This window comes from Rhamphochromis longiceps, linkage group LG11 (genome assembly GCF_057381845.1).
Source record: "Rhamphochromis longiceps isolate RC_006_pf linkage group LG11, R_longiceps_female_GT1.1, whole genome shotgun sequence".
Taxonomy (NCBI): domain Eukaryota; kingdom Metazoa; phylum Chordata; class Actinopteri; order Cichliformes; family Cichlidae; genus Rhamphochromis; species Rhamphochromis longiceps.
In genome coordinates this window covers 8,861,478-8,874,597 of record NC_140567.1, presented here as the reverse complement: position 1 = coordinate 8,874,597, position 13,120 = coordinate 8,861,478, and the positions used below count along the sequence as shown (strand labels likewise).

The window sequence follows — 13,120 nt, the reverse complement described above, 5'->3', positions numbered from 1 at the left end:
TCAGGAATCCATCACCTGTGCCAGACTAAGGTGTCATCTTACTTAAACTAAAGCCCCTTTTGCCCCATTAGTACCTACTCTGATTGTTCAATAACTACAACAAAGGTGGACACTGAGGCAAGAATACACCTGCTGCTCAGTCTGTGGCTTTGTTCAGACTTCCCTCGTTGCCAGGATTCAAAATTGGTGGGGTTTTTTTTCTTCCCCCCCCCCCCCCCCCCCAATCTTTACCAGTCGTCATCCCAAGTCTTTCTTTACAACTCTAGATTCTATAATCTCCTCTTATATTTGGAAGGGTAAACGACCTCGAGTAGCTAAGGTGCAACTACAGAAACCTAAGATTGAAGAGGATCTGGCACTCCCCAACTTCCGCTTATACTATTAAGTTTATTTTGAAAAGTCTCAACAGGAGCTTGAGCTTTATTGTGAAAGGTTTATGTGGAAGATAAACAAGCGGACACGCGATGGTTTTACCGTCGTTGTTGCTAACGACAATGCATAAAAGCAGGCACTTGTCCATCCGTAGTGTGGTTATATTAAATATAAGAGAAAGAGAGAACTTTAAGAAATGAATATAGCCACTACAGTGACCATCAAAACCATGAAAAAATATTGCCGTAAACAGTTTATTTTGTGACACCATGAAACAAACGATAGCGTAAAATGAAACGATAGATGTTTTTATATCGTCATCCGATATATCGTTATATCGAACAGCCCTAACCCTTGCTGTAACAGATGCAGGTCCATCCATCCATCTTCATCCGCTTTATCCGGGGCCGGGTCGCGGGGGCAGCAGCCTAAGCAAAGAGGCCCAGACCTCCCTCACCCCAGCCACCTCCTCCAGCTTATCCGGGGGAATACCAAGGCATTCCCAGGCCAGCCGAGAGATATAATCTCTCCAGCGTGTCCTGGGTCTGCCCCGGGGCCTCCTCCCGGTGGGACATGCCTGGAACACCTCACCCAGGAGGCGCACAGGGGGCATCCTTGTCAGATGCCCGAACCACCTCAGCTGGCTCCTTTCGATGTGGAGCAGCAGCTGCTCTACTCTGAGCCCCTCCCGGATGGCCAAACTTCTCACCCTATCTCTAAGGGAGAGGCCAGCCACCCTTCGGAGGAAGCTCATTTCTGCCGCTTGTATCCGCGATCTCGTTCTTTCGGTCACTACCCACAGCTCGTGGCCATAGGTGAGGGTAGGGACGTAGATCGACCAGTAAATTGAGAGCTTCGCTTTTACACTCAGCTCCCTCTTCACCACGACGGACCGGTGCAGCGTCAGATGCAGGTCTGATAATGCTAATCTAACCCACATGTTTTGGACCTGCCCTGCCCTGGCAAATTTTTGGGAGGAGATTTTCTGCACTTTGCACAAGGCTTGAAACTAGCTCTCAACCCCCTAACTTGCTCTCTTTGGTACAACAAGAGAGGATGATAAGTATATTTCCAGAGCAAAGCGTAGGGTGCCGTCTTTTGGTTCCCTCCTGGCTAGGCGTGCCATTTTGATGAAGTGGAAGGCTGCTGCCCCGCCCTCCCATGTTCAGTGGCTTGCTGATCTCTTCCCTCTTCTTTTTTTTTTCTGTGTAAACTGTATCCACAATTACTCAATAAAAATATTTTGAATTTAAAAAAAAAATAAAAAAATAAAAAATGGGTGGTTTTGATTTTAGTAAACGAGAGACTCTCATGACGCCACTGACCAGGCAATCAGTGGCACGTAGTCTGACGACGTCACATTTTAGTACCTGCTCAGATCACTTGGGATCCCGGCTGAGAAGGTACTACAAAGAGTACCTGGTACCAGGTACTATGACCTAATGGAAAACCCTGAATACCGTGATGAATCATGCTGAGTTCTTCCAAGTAGGTACTAATGAAAAAGGGCTTAATAGCTTGATTCTACTACTACCACCTACCCGGGTCGGCTCAGTACAGTTCGTCACGGTTTTCCCTTAGATGGTAGTACATGGTTCCAGACTCCATTTTTAGAACCTACTTGGTTGGTGTTCCAAGCATTCTGAGTCCGGAATTGTGACATCAACAAACTGCACAAAAAAAACAACACTGCAATCGCAGAGTGTGACAAAAAGTGATACCCCGAAGCAGCAGGTACACCACGCCTCAACATCCTACTTTGTTGTGGTGTTCGTGTTGCATTCAAATGATGTCCCAGGACTTTTGGCCATGTTGCTACAATGACCCCACGCACCTTAGGTGGTACTCCACTGTATTGGAAAAAGAGTCAAGCAGAGTCGAACTGCGTCAAGTTGTGTCGAGCCAATCCAAGTAGGTACGAATTGAAAAGGGCTATTACTTTTGCCACACTGGTTGCTGAATGTGCTAGTTGAGAGTTCACCACAGTCCTTCGTGTCACCATTAAAGCTTGAGGCTAGACTAAATCTCCTCACAAAAACCCCCTCTGAATCAGCTGCAGAAGTTTCTTAAAAGTTTTTTTCCCCAGAAACTCTGAAAAGCTGAGAATCTCTTAGCTGCTCTAATGATATCTAGGCAGCAAAGATTGAATTGCTTGCTTACAAATTCTCCACAACAGGAAGGGCATCTGGCGTAAAAGATTTTTCCAGAAAACATAATCTTTTTAGAATTGGAACATCTCCCTCTGGATAATCTGTGGAGCTCTGAAGTTCCTCAGTGATATCATTAAAATGGCGGTAAACAAACTAACAACGCAATCGTCTTCAATTCTGCTTTCCCAGCCTCAGCACCGGTACGATGTTACAAAACCTGAGAGATGAATAAATGACTAAAAACAACAACAAAGCATGCCTTGCGTCAGTACTGTGACATCACTTGCCATGGGTATAATGAGCCCCTTAGAATCTCCATTGATCTCCCTGTGGCTACTTGAGCAGTTTTCTAAGTCACTTACTACCTAGACCTCATTTTGATCCCATCTGCAAGAACAAACATCTTGTGGTAGTGACTGCACCCTGGCAGGGGTCATTTGTTACCCTTGCTTACTGAAGCGAGGCCACAGATAAAGTGAGCAATTTCTTAACTGGGTGACGGTTCTAGCCTTCAATAAAATTTATGATTCACCCCAATGACCCCCACAATTTAAACTAACTTAATTTTCTTTACACCACTTTAGCATCTGACTACAATAAGAAAGTGCAAGGAGAAAGTACTATGCAAGCTTTACAGGAGCAGCATATTCCGGTACACAGAGCCCCTATAGACCATGCAAGACACTGTTTACCAAGCTGGCAACTGTGGTGGTCTGTGTGGTGCCATTTTAGCCTAATAATCCTAGTATGTAATCCCATCACCTTTAAAAAAATAAAAAAAATAAAACTATATCCCAAGATTCATTAGTTGCTTTATGTGTTTTTGTCAAAAGCAAGCAAAACGCCTGCAACAGAATCAACATTCATGCGTGTTGCCCTGAGACCTTTAGTGGAAGAACTTCGAAGTGTTTGTTTCCACTGTTTCATATATTACTGCCTTTTTCTTTTTGAGAAGCTATATGCTCAGTGCCATTTGTCTTTTTGTCAAAAGACCGATGAGGATATCATTGTTTCTACCGCACTGTCTAAACTGTCCCCAACCCCCGGGCCACGGACCAGTCGTTTGGTACCGGGCCGCGAGAGATGAGGCTTGGGTGTGAAATTAATGGTTTCAGGGTTTTTATCGTTAACTCAGTTTCCCTGGGTATTTTCACATGTGTTATGAATAAATCTTGCTTTTTTTTTGTACCGGTACTGGTTTTATTTTTTTGTATTTATCCGTAACACCTTAAAGGCCGGTCCATGGCACAAAAAAAAGTTGTGGTTTAGCCCACATTTACAGTCTTAGTCTGATTGAGCTAAAACAAATATCAGCAAAAGAACAAAGGATGGTTAGCATTATCAACAAATGAATCCTACTTGCTACTAATCTCACAGATCAGCCACTGTGAAGATTTCTTTCTGTAGCAATAATTAGAAATGGTTGTTAACAACCAGTAAAGTTGGCTTTGTAAAGATCATCTTTTGTGCTGATCATAATTTAGCCCTTCTTTTCCAGTATACCATTACTGAGGTATTGTGCTTACTAGGTCAGTCCAAATGCTGCAAAGCCAATACACCTTCTTGTCTGCTATGCAAGATGTGATAGGCATTTAATGGGTTAACAAGAAGCAACCATTTTGTGTGCAAGACTTGCAACAAAATGGCACCCTCTTCTCTTCTCCTGGCCTATTACACAAACTCCCTTAGGCTGCAAGGGCACACAAGAACGAGTGCCCATGCGGACAAAAACAAGCAGCAGCAACAACAACAACAACAACAACAAAAAAAAAACAAAAAAAAACTACTACAGAGCAGATAAAATGTTCAAATGGCTGAACAGGAGCTCCTGCATCAGTCTGACACTTTGTGACTAGACAGACTGAGCTGCTTTACTACATGACTGAGTAAAGTAGACCTGCCATCGAGGGGAGCAGCAATGAAACGCTCCACTGATAAGGAACTGGTTAGATACATGTTTCTCAAGTGAGATTCAATCCATGTATTCTTGTTAGAAAAATGCTAAAGCTTGACACCTGACCATTTTATTCCCCAATTTCAGGATTTTCACTATAAACTGTTTACTCTCCTGCAGACTTTCTGGGAAGTCTTTAATAATGTCTCTGATTGTGGAAAAAGCACTAAACAGATCTTGTCTGAAAACTTCACACTCATTGCAGCTCTTGCCTGTCAGTGTACTTGTGGCTCCAAGGTCATGGGCCTAAATCCCAAAACTGGATGTAAAATGCCAATTTGGACAAAGAAACCCCACCCCTCATTTCAGTTTCTTTATCCAAGAGTGTTTTAGTGGAGCTGTGGCAGTTAATACACACGAGAAGTACAGGAAGTACCAAGGGAACTGAGGAGGGAGCTTTCAAGCATGATTTTGACTTGCAGTGAATCTTAAACTTCCTGTTTTTGAAAAGTTTGTTTTTGCATTTTAACAAATCCAGTCCTCTCCTCTAGCACCATGCACTTTCACCCCTCTCTAATAACCTACTGGAACAGGAGCAGAAGGAAACAAAATAGAAAGCAAAGCAACTGGATAACATTTTGCAGAAAGTCTCAGCTTTTGTATAATCTTTGATTTTCTGAGAACCCTATAATGACATATCATTGTAATGATGGTAAAGCCTAAGACTCGTACATATTTCAACCCAACATGGCAGCTATTTGCACGCAATCAAGGTACTACTGGATTGTAATGGAAAACCAGTCGATCCAAGTTGAGTTGAGTCTATCTGTAACGAGTCAACCCGAGTAGGTACTTTTCCCACTAGTATCTACTTTGGTCAGCTCTGAATGGCTTGACTCAGTTTTTAGGGTTATCCATTACGTGGTCTTAACAGGTACAAGTTCCTGTTTTAGTACCTACTCGGCCAGGGCCAAGCAATCTGAGGTGATCCCACAATATGCTGTCAACAGACTGTAGGTTAGTCAGTGGCGTCACCCAATCAATCAATCAATCAATCAGTCATGACTAGTGGTGCAACAGATCACGGTTGATCCGAAATCCGAACCGATCCCACTCCACGGTTCGGTACGCACGTGATCCGAAGATTCGAAAAAGAAAAGTATGTGTATGGTGCGCGTGGTCAGTCTGTCAAGCGGTAGTTATGGCCAGTGCTAGTGGTCCAAGTGGCGGAGCAGAGGAGCTTGCGGCATTTAAGCAGGCTTTTGTTGCCCAATCCGACCGGGCTAAAGCTATTACAAAAGCTACTGGGGTGTTTAGCTGCAGATGGGAGGCCGTATTCCGTTGTGCAAAACAGGGGGTTTAAACTGTGATGAACGTGCTTGAGCCACGCTATGATATCTCGTTGCGCGTCCACTTCAGTGTGACAAGATCATTCCAAGCATGTATGAGCAGGAAAAGTTTAAGGGTATGGCTGAACTGTCCCAGGCATCTTCTGTTGCTCTAACTACAAACGGGTGGACCTCCAGGGCAACGGAAAGCCACGTGACCGTGACAGCTCGTTATATCACAGCGGAGTGGTAGATACAAAGCCCTGTACTGCCCTTTAGATTACATTAGATTTGATGAAACTTTATTTATCCCTCGGATGGGTTCCTCCGGGAAATTCAGTTTCCAGTAGCACAGCACTGACAGAAGTTGCAGAATGTGAGCAGAAATATACCATATATAAATACAGAGAATACAAAAGGGATAAATAGAATAAATAGGAATAAGAATACAAGGGAACGGCACATTTCAAGTATTGTGAGTCTATTACACAGCTGGATATTAACAAAAACTAAGGCACTACAGCTTACTTGTTCCCCCCTCCTTTGTTCCCGTTTCCCCTTCCTCTCCCCTCCAGCGAGGAGTTAACAGTTTTATGGTGTGTGGGACGAAGGACTTCTTAAGTCTGCTGGTCCTTGACTTTGGGAGAAGCAACCCGTCACTGAACAGACTCCTCTGGTTGTTTATGGCCATGTGCAGAGGATGCAGAGGATGCCCAGCATGGTCCATAATGTCCATATTACACTTTATCTCCAAAAGTTGATTCTGTTCATCTGGACGTAGTGTTTTGTGGGAGAAACGTTTTGTCACTCATCCAAGTAACTTCTTCAGTCTCAGCTGACTGCAGGTTTCCCCAATCTTATAAACAGTACATTTGCATTATGACTGAAACCAGCCTTTTCAAACCTATTGCACTTTAATTTGTTTTTATATAAGTCCGTGGAATGAGTCTTCAGTTGAATGTTTTTTAATAGGCAAAAAATACTTGAGTAAATGGGGAGTCGAATTTTTGCCTTTTTTTCTATTTTTGCTGATCCAAAAATTTATCCGATCCGTGACTTAAAACCGTGATCCGATCTGAACTGTGAGATTTTTGATCCGTTGCACCACTAGTCATGACAGAAACAAAAAGCCATATATCGAGAAGCAGGTGTACCATTGCCTCAGCATCCTCCGCATACAAATGACATCACAGGACTTTTTGGCTGCATTGCTATATGTACCCCTCGCATATTAGATAGAACTCAATTGTAACCGAAACAGAGTCGAGTCAAGTAGCTACTAGTGGAAAAAGGCCATTATAGTCCGAATCTGTGATCAAGACAAAACAAATGCGGGATTCTGGAAATGTCAATGAAACAACAAAAGGAAAACAGGACGGTGCCACCAATGAATAAATATTACTTACATCTAAACCCACAGAAGAACTGTTGTGAAGCCCATCTTAACAAGGTGCCTTTTTCAGTCTTCCACCACTCGGGTACTGTGCACACTCCCTCAATGCAATTGCAAACCAACACACAAAATAGGACAGAGGCACATATGAATTCCATATCCACATCTACCACCTTCATTCTCCAACTCCTGCAACTGGACTACCCAAAACAATTCTACACTGGTGTGCTTACTAACTACTAGCTGAATTGATTCAAATGCTGATTTGATTTTTAACAAAGCTTAAAGTAAATTCTGTTATAATTTAGTGCAGCAGTAACAAACAAGATCGAATGATCAGCACATTTTAAATGTGTCAAAACATCCAACTGTGGTGAGTTACAAAAAACTCTGACCAATGATAGCTGTCAATAAATTAGACCCAACTTATATAAAACTTCACATGCTTGCAGAGCTTTGTTTTATTTCAACAAAACTCACCAAGGACAAGGATCAAGGCTCAAGCTAACACAAGTGGCAGATAACAAACTGAGGAGTGTTGGGGGGTGTTAGAGGACTCTTGTCTTAAGTAAAAATTTACAACTATATAGCACCCTAGCCATGTCTAGGCTGCTGTGTCACAGTGAAAATTAAACCTTCAAGCACAAGTATGAAACAAAAACAAAACCAGTATGACCAATTAGTGCTCTTTGCACTCATGAACTGTTACAAAACAAAACTAAAACTGAACTTAACAAAACACCGGTTAAAAACAAAGACCTTCTGCTGATAAATTGAGAATGTTCCACCTGCCATGACGGTGTAAAAGATGTAGAACATGTCTGAGGTCAAATTATTAAAGTACACTCCAGAAGAGTAAATCTAAGGATGAGTGTATTTTTGCAATTTTACAGTTACATTGAGCCTGTATGTAAATATTTTATGGAGCAGGATCTCTACACTAGGCAGTCCCCACCAGTTCCTTTGGGGCAAAGGATCTGGTTTGACTTGAGGCAAAATAAGTCCCAACTGGCCTTCAAACTGCCTTGGTGACAAATGGTTAAGTGATATAGGACTCTTGATTTCACAAGATGTTACAAAATAGCTAATAGAACTTCATAAGGTATCATGTCACTTTCCACAACAACCTAAAATACAAATAACAATACTACAACTAATAATAATAATAATAATAATAATATTAATAGTAGTAAATGCTAGCACCTAAGCAGATTCTCCCTCCCAAATCTTTAAAGTTGCTTCAGGCCAAATAGCTTGGCTTCAGGTGTTTCATTATGGATACTGTTTCAAGAGGTACAATGAATGCACTATGAATCTGGTATTTATTAACTAACATGGTGTTGACCTGTTATCCACAAAAAACAACAACAAAAACAAAAGCTTTTTAGTCAAATAGCAAATTATTTGTGTAGCTCAGTGTCATAAAAACCAAAATGTGATCTTTAAACAAATGCTAAAATACCTTACTCATTAAACAGTTCTGTCACCTTTTGAGCAAATAATACACTATTTTTGATGACAACGAAACTAGCCATGAGAAAGGCAATATGTATATGAATAAAATTAGAGCAGTTTACAAGAAAACATGTATACGGAACAAGTATGATAAACTGATATTATATGAAATCCAGGTATTTCCAGGTGTTTCCCTTTCACTATTTTTGCTATTAGTCTAAACCTTAAGCTTTCTAGGATGATTAAAAAAATGTTGTTAACTATCACATTCAACTCGTTTTTTGAGGTAAAATTTAAGAGTAAGAGTTGTTGTTTTTTTTAAAGAAAACTTTAAAAGTGCACTTATTTGATTATTATTGTAAAATCTGATACAAACCACAAAGTAACTTCTTCTTTTTTTTTTAAATGAAATTACTAGCAATATCAATTTTATTGTGCATTTGTTGTTGGAGGGTCACAGAGAACACCAACACTGTGACCACATTAATAACAAACAGAAAGCTGAGCTAATATGGGGCAGAACTATTGTGTTAAATAGTGTAAATAAATAGCAGGTCTGCCCACTATACCTCATTATAACAGTGGGTTAAACCACACACCTGTCTTACCGTTCCAACAGCAACCTGAGCTCTAATGAACCACTGGCAGGTAAAGCAATATATAGATGTGTTTTACCACATGGGTTTATTATGCATATTACTAATGACCCTTTAGATTAACGAGCCCACACTTAAGAGTACAAAAACAGCTCCAGTGTACAGGCTATTTTCTGTTAAATTGGGTTAGACAGATTAGCGCTTTACATCATTTATTGTGTGACCATCTGAATTCGTTGTGCTCCTCTTGCCCTGATGTTAGACACTGATTTTTTTTTTTTAGCGAGCCTGGACGCAAGAGTGCAGACCAAAACAAAGCGCTGTGATGCATTCGGGTCAACAAAACCACGAATAGGGCAGCGGTGCGGCTCTCGACTCCAGCCACGTGTCTGTTAATTTTACATTGACGATAGCCGATGTTCTGACAGTAGCTACCTTAGTGCCTAGCACCGTGCTAGCTAGCATTGGCACCCAACAGCTAATGGCTACGCTGCGGCTGGTCTTTAGCACGACCCCCTTACCAGATCAAAGCTCCGCGCTGGTCTTGCGTGCATCACAGCCACTCTTCCCCTGTGGTTTATCAGCTAGATGTCCCGTCTTGTAATAACCACTCAACAGGCTCCCATTGAAGCATCGGCTTTGTTTGCCAGTGTAAAGAGAAAGCGGCAGTCCTCCTTGTCGATGTCTTCCGTCTTCCTGTGCAATACCGTCAGGATAATCTTTCTATTTTCCTTTCAGTGAGCTAATGGAGGTTGTTCAGTCAAAGACACTAAAGCGTTTTATTTTAAGTCCGGTGCAACACAGCTCGCTTTGTCGATGATAGCAGTGCTAGATCCGCCTCCATTATCTGAATTTGCGCAATTACGGACAGTGTGCCCGAAATTCTGCGCATGTTACACAATATCTGCTAACAACCAATGACAATGTGCGAGGAATCCAATTGAGCCCGCCCCTTCATGTTCTATGGCTCTCAGAGTCTGGCTGGGCGGTAGGAGGATCTCTTCCGGGCGACCGCGCTGCGGTTCTCTGCGTGCTGCTGCAGCTGCTGCTCCTGCGCTCCCTACGTGCTGTAACAAACACCCTGTACCTCTTGCGCTGACGGTGACTGCGCCCATTAATGAAGTCCTCAGTGGGGCTTTCCTGCTCCCCTGTGCAGTTTCAGTACTCTGCTGATGTTGCACGAGCATCACCAAACTTATCTGGGCACTCAGACCTATGTGCCTACTTGTCTGCTGTGCAGGATGTGGTTGGTATTTAAAGGGTTAACAAGTCGCATACAACCATTTTGTGTGCAAGACTTGCACACAAAATGGCGCCACCTCTTCTTCTGCTGGTGAGCCAGACAAAAAAGAAAAAAAAAACCCTTTGGCTGAGAAGGCACATGAGAACCAGTTCCCATAGGAGGGAAAAAATGTTCAAAAGACTGAACAGGAGCTCGTGGATCAGTCTGATAACAGTGTGACCAGACATTGGGCTATTTTACTGGTGCTCTCATGCTCCTAACATATGAACCTTTTAAGGAATAGGCAGTTAATTGGATAATTAACCATAAGTCATTCGATGAAATTAAATGTGTACTACAAAAGTTTTGCAAATTAATGTTCAACTGTTTCTGACCAGATTTTACACCCCCAAGCAGCAAGAAAAGGCTCCACTGATATGGAATTCGTTAGATCACTGTTTGTCATGTGGGATTCAATCTAGAAATATCAGAAAGTGGAGATCTGACCATTTTAGTCTTTTTCCCTAATGTCAAGGTTTGCCCCATAGATATTTATCTTCTCCTGCATGACTTTCTGGGGATTATGTTATGTAATTTCCTACTATTCTGGAAAACTAAACTGATCCTGTCTGAAATGGTAGAAAAACCATACTTAATAAAAGTCTTCCCAGTCAGTATACCTGTGGCTCTTGGGTCATCGGCTCAAATCCCAAGACTGTCCATAAAAAGCCAATCTGGATAAAGAAACCCCACCACCCACCTCCATTTCTCTGGCCTGGAGGGGTTTTGTGACGCTGTGCTTGTTCATGTGGATGGAAAGTGGTGGGAATACCATGGGAAATGAGGAGAGATACCTCAGTTATATCTGCCGTCTCATATTTCCACATATCTGAGCAAATGCTGTCTAAAATGGGCATGGATTTTAATTTTCAAATATGATTTTGGCTTTCAGTAATTATGTAAACAAGAAAATGGTGATAAAATGTTATTATAAAAAAATATATATTTTAGTAAATCAAGCACACCCATTAAGAGTTCTGTTCTTTCACCCCACTCTAAAACCCCCAAATCAATCTCTGTTCAGTTCAGCTTAAGATTTCTCAAAGTGAACCTGTAAAAGGACCATAATGCTTGTCCCTAAGGGTCTCTCAGCTGGTCCCTTTCAACAGTGCCCAACTGAGGTGTACATTTGCTGTTTGCTTTGGCTCTCCTTTGCTCTCCCAGAGGCTACTGTGCAGTTCTTCCAAGCAACATGAGTCAGTTATTGTCTAGGCCTTTCTTTATCCCCATCTGCCAGCACACACATTGTGTGGTAGAAGCTCCAGGAGGGCAGAGGCCAATGTTTGTTGTGACTTTACAGAAACACCAACTAGTTTGGGCCAAACTTCCTACTGGATAACCCTGTGTCACCCACTTCCTAAAAATATTTTTTTTCACCACTTTAATGTTTTTCATTTGAATTGTATTAAACGTTTCTGGATATACCCTATAAAAGTCACATTTTTTAAGTTTAACCTAGTAAACAATGTTTGCAAAGTCAATGAATAATTATGTTAATAATACAAGATCAGGACAGTGACCAAAATAGTTGAGATTATGGTTTTTCCCATAAATTAGCAGTCCTAAGTTATTGCATTGTCAGTTTTGGAAAATGACACAACTTGGAAAGGCATACCCCTATGTGTCTGCAACGCTGGGTGGGGTGATGGGGGGATCTAATGTTTACTGATAATCTGTCAAGCAGATTGGTTCCTTAAGTTGAGAACTTAAAAATAAACTAACAAGCATTTTCTAAAGATGTGATTGTGACTGATAAGTTTGTTGCAGAAGTGATCAGACGAGGGTCAGTGACTGGCTGCCATAAGAATAAGTGCAATTTGGAACAAGCCAGACAAAGCACTGGAACATGGAGCCATATTAGCACGGTGGTAGCAATTGGTATTGCAACATAATTGGCATGCACTTGCCCAGATGATTTTTCCCCCCACTTTCCTACAACAACAACAACAAAAAAAGTCCAGCCCTTAAATGATAAATACATCATAGATACTTTTTGTGGTATTAAATCCTTGTCATACAGTTTTATTAGTAACTTCCACCCATCGATCCATTTTCTTTACCAGTGGGAGTCTATTTCCCATCTGTCAATGGGTGAAAATCATGTCTGGTCAAATCCCTAGAGTGTATATGAAGAAAAGGGACAACCCCCAAGAAGTGAAGCAAAATGGGTACTGAAATTTTGTGCTGGTGACATCAGTTGCATAAATGCCAACTCTTAAACCCCAAGTCATTTATGTACACTTTGGCGGAAAATCCTAAAAAGTGCAAAACACCTATTGAGGTTTTGCAGACATGTGATCACCAACCACATGGCTTGTCCACTATTTTGACAGTAATGATGCAGTCTAGGATTAAATAAATAAGGACCCAGTCATACAGGCCTAGACTGTATGACAATGGTTAATTAGCTCGACATTCCTCAAAGTCATACAACGCCACTGACTATGTTTCCCGAGTGCACACTCCGTAAGATTGGACACATGTTGGCCTTTCAGCTTAACAATTACTTACTAATAAGTAAAGCTCGGTGTGAGGCACCAGTTTAAAATACATGGTGTGCATTAAGGACAGGGACTGTCAAGAACTTTAGCTAATAGACGTCAGCTCGGTCCATGTATTTCCCTTGATTATTTTTTAAACAGCTTTGACA

The 13,120-nt window shown here is 41.7% G+C and overlaps 1 protein-coding gene across 1 annotated transcript in view; it reads right to left on the bottom strand.

Annotated features, from left to right (window-relative positions):
* Positions 1-10,338, bottom strand: part of znf1035 (zinc finger protein 1035) — a 29,658-nt gene extending 19,320 nt beyond the window's left edge. Inside the window, exon 1 of the mRNA XM_085422161.1 lies at positions 9,710-10,338. The gene's annotated coding sequence lies outside the window, so the exon portion shown is untranslated. The remainder of the gene's footprint in view (positions 1-9,709) is intronic.
* Positions 10,339-13,120: the final 2,782 nt, after the last annotated feature.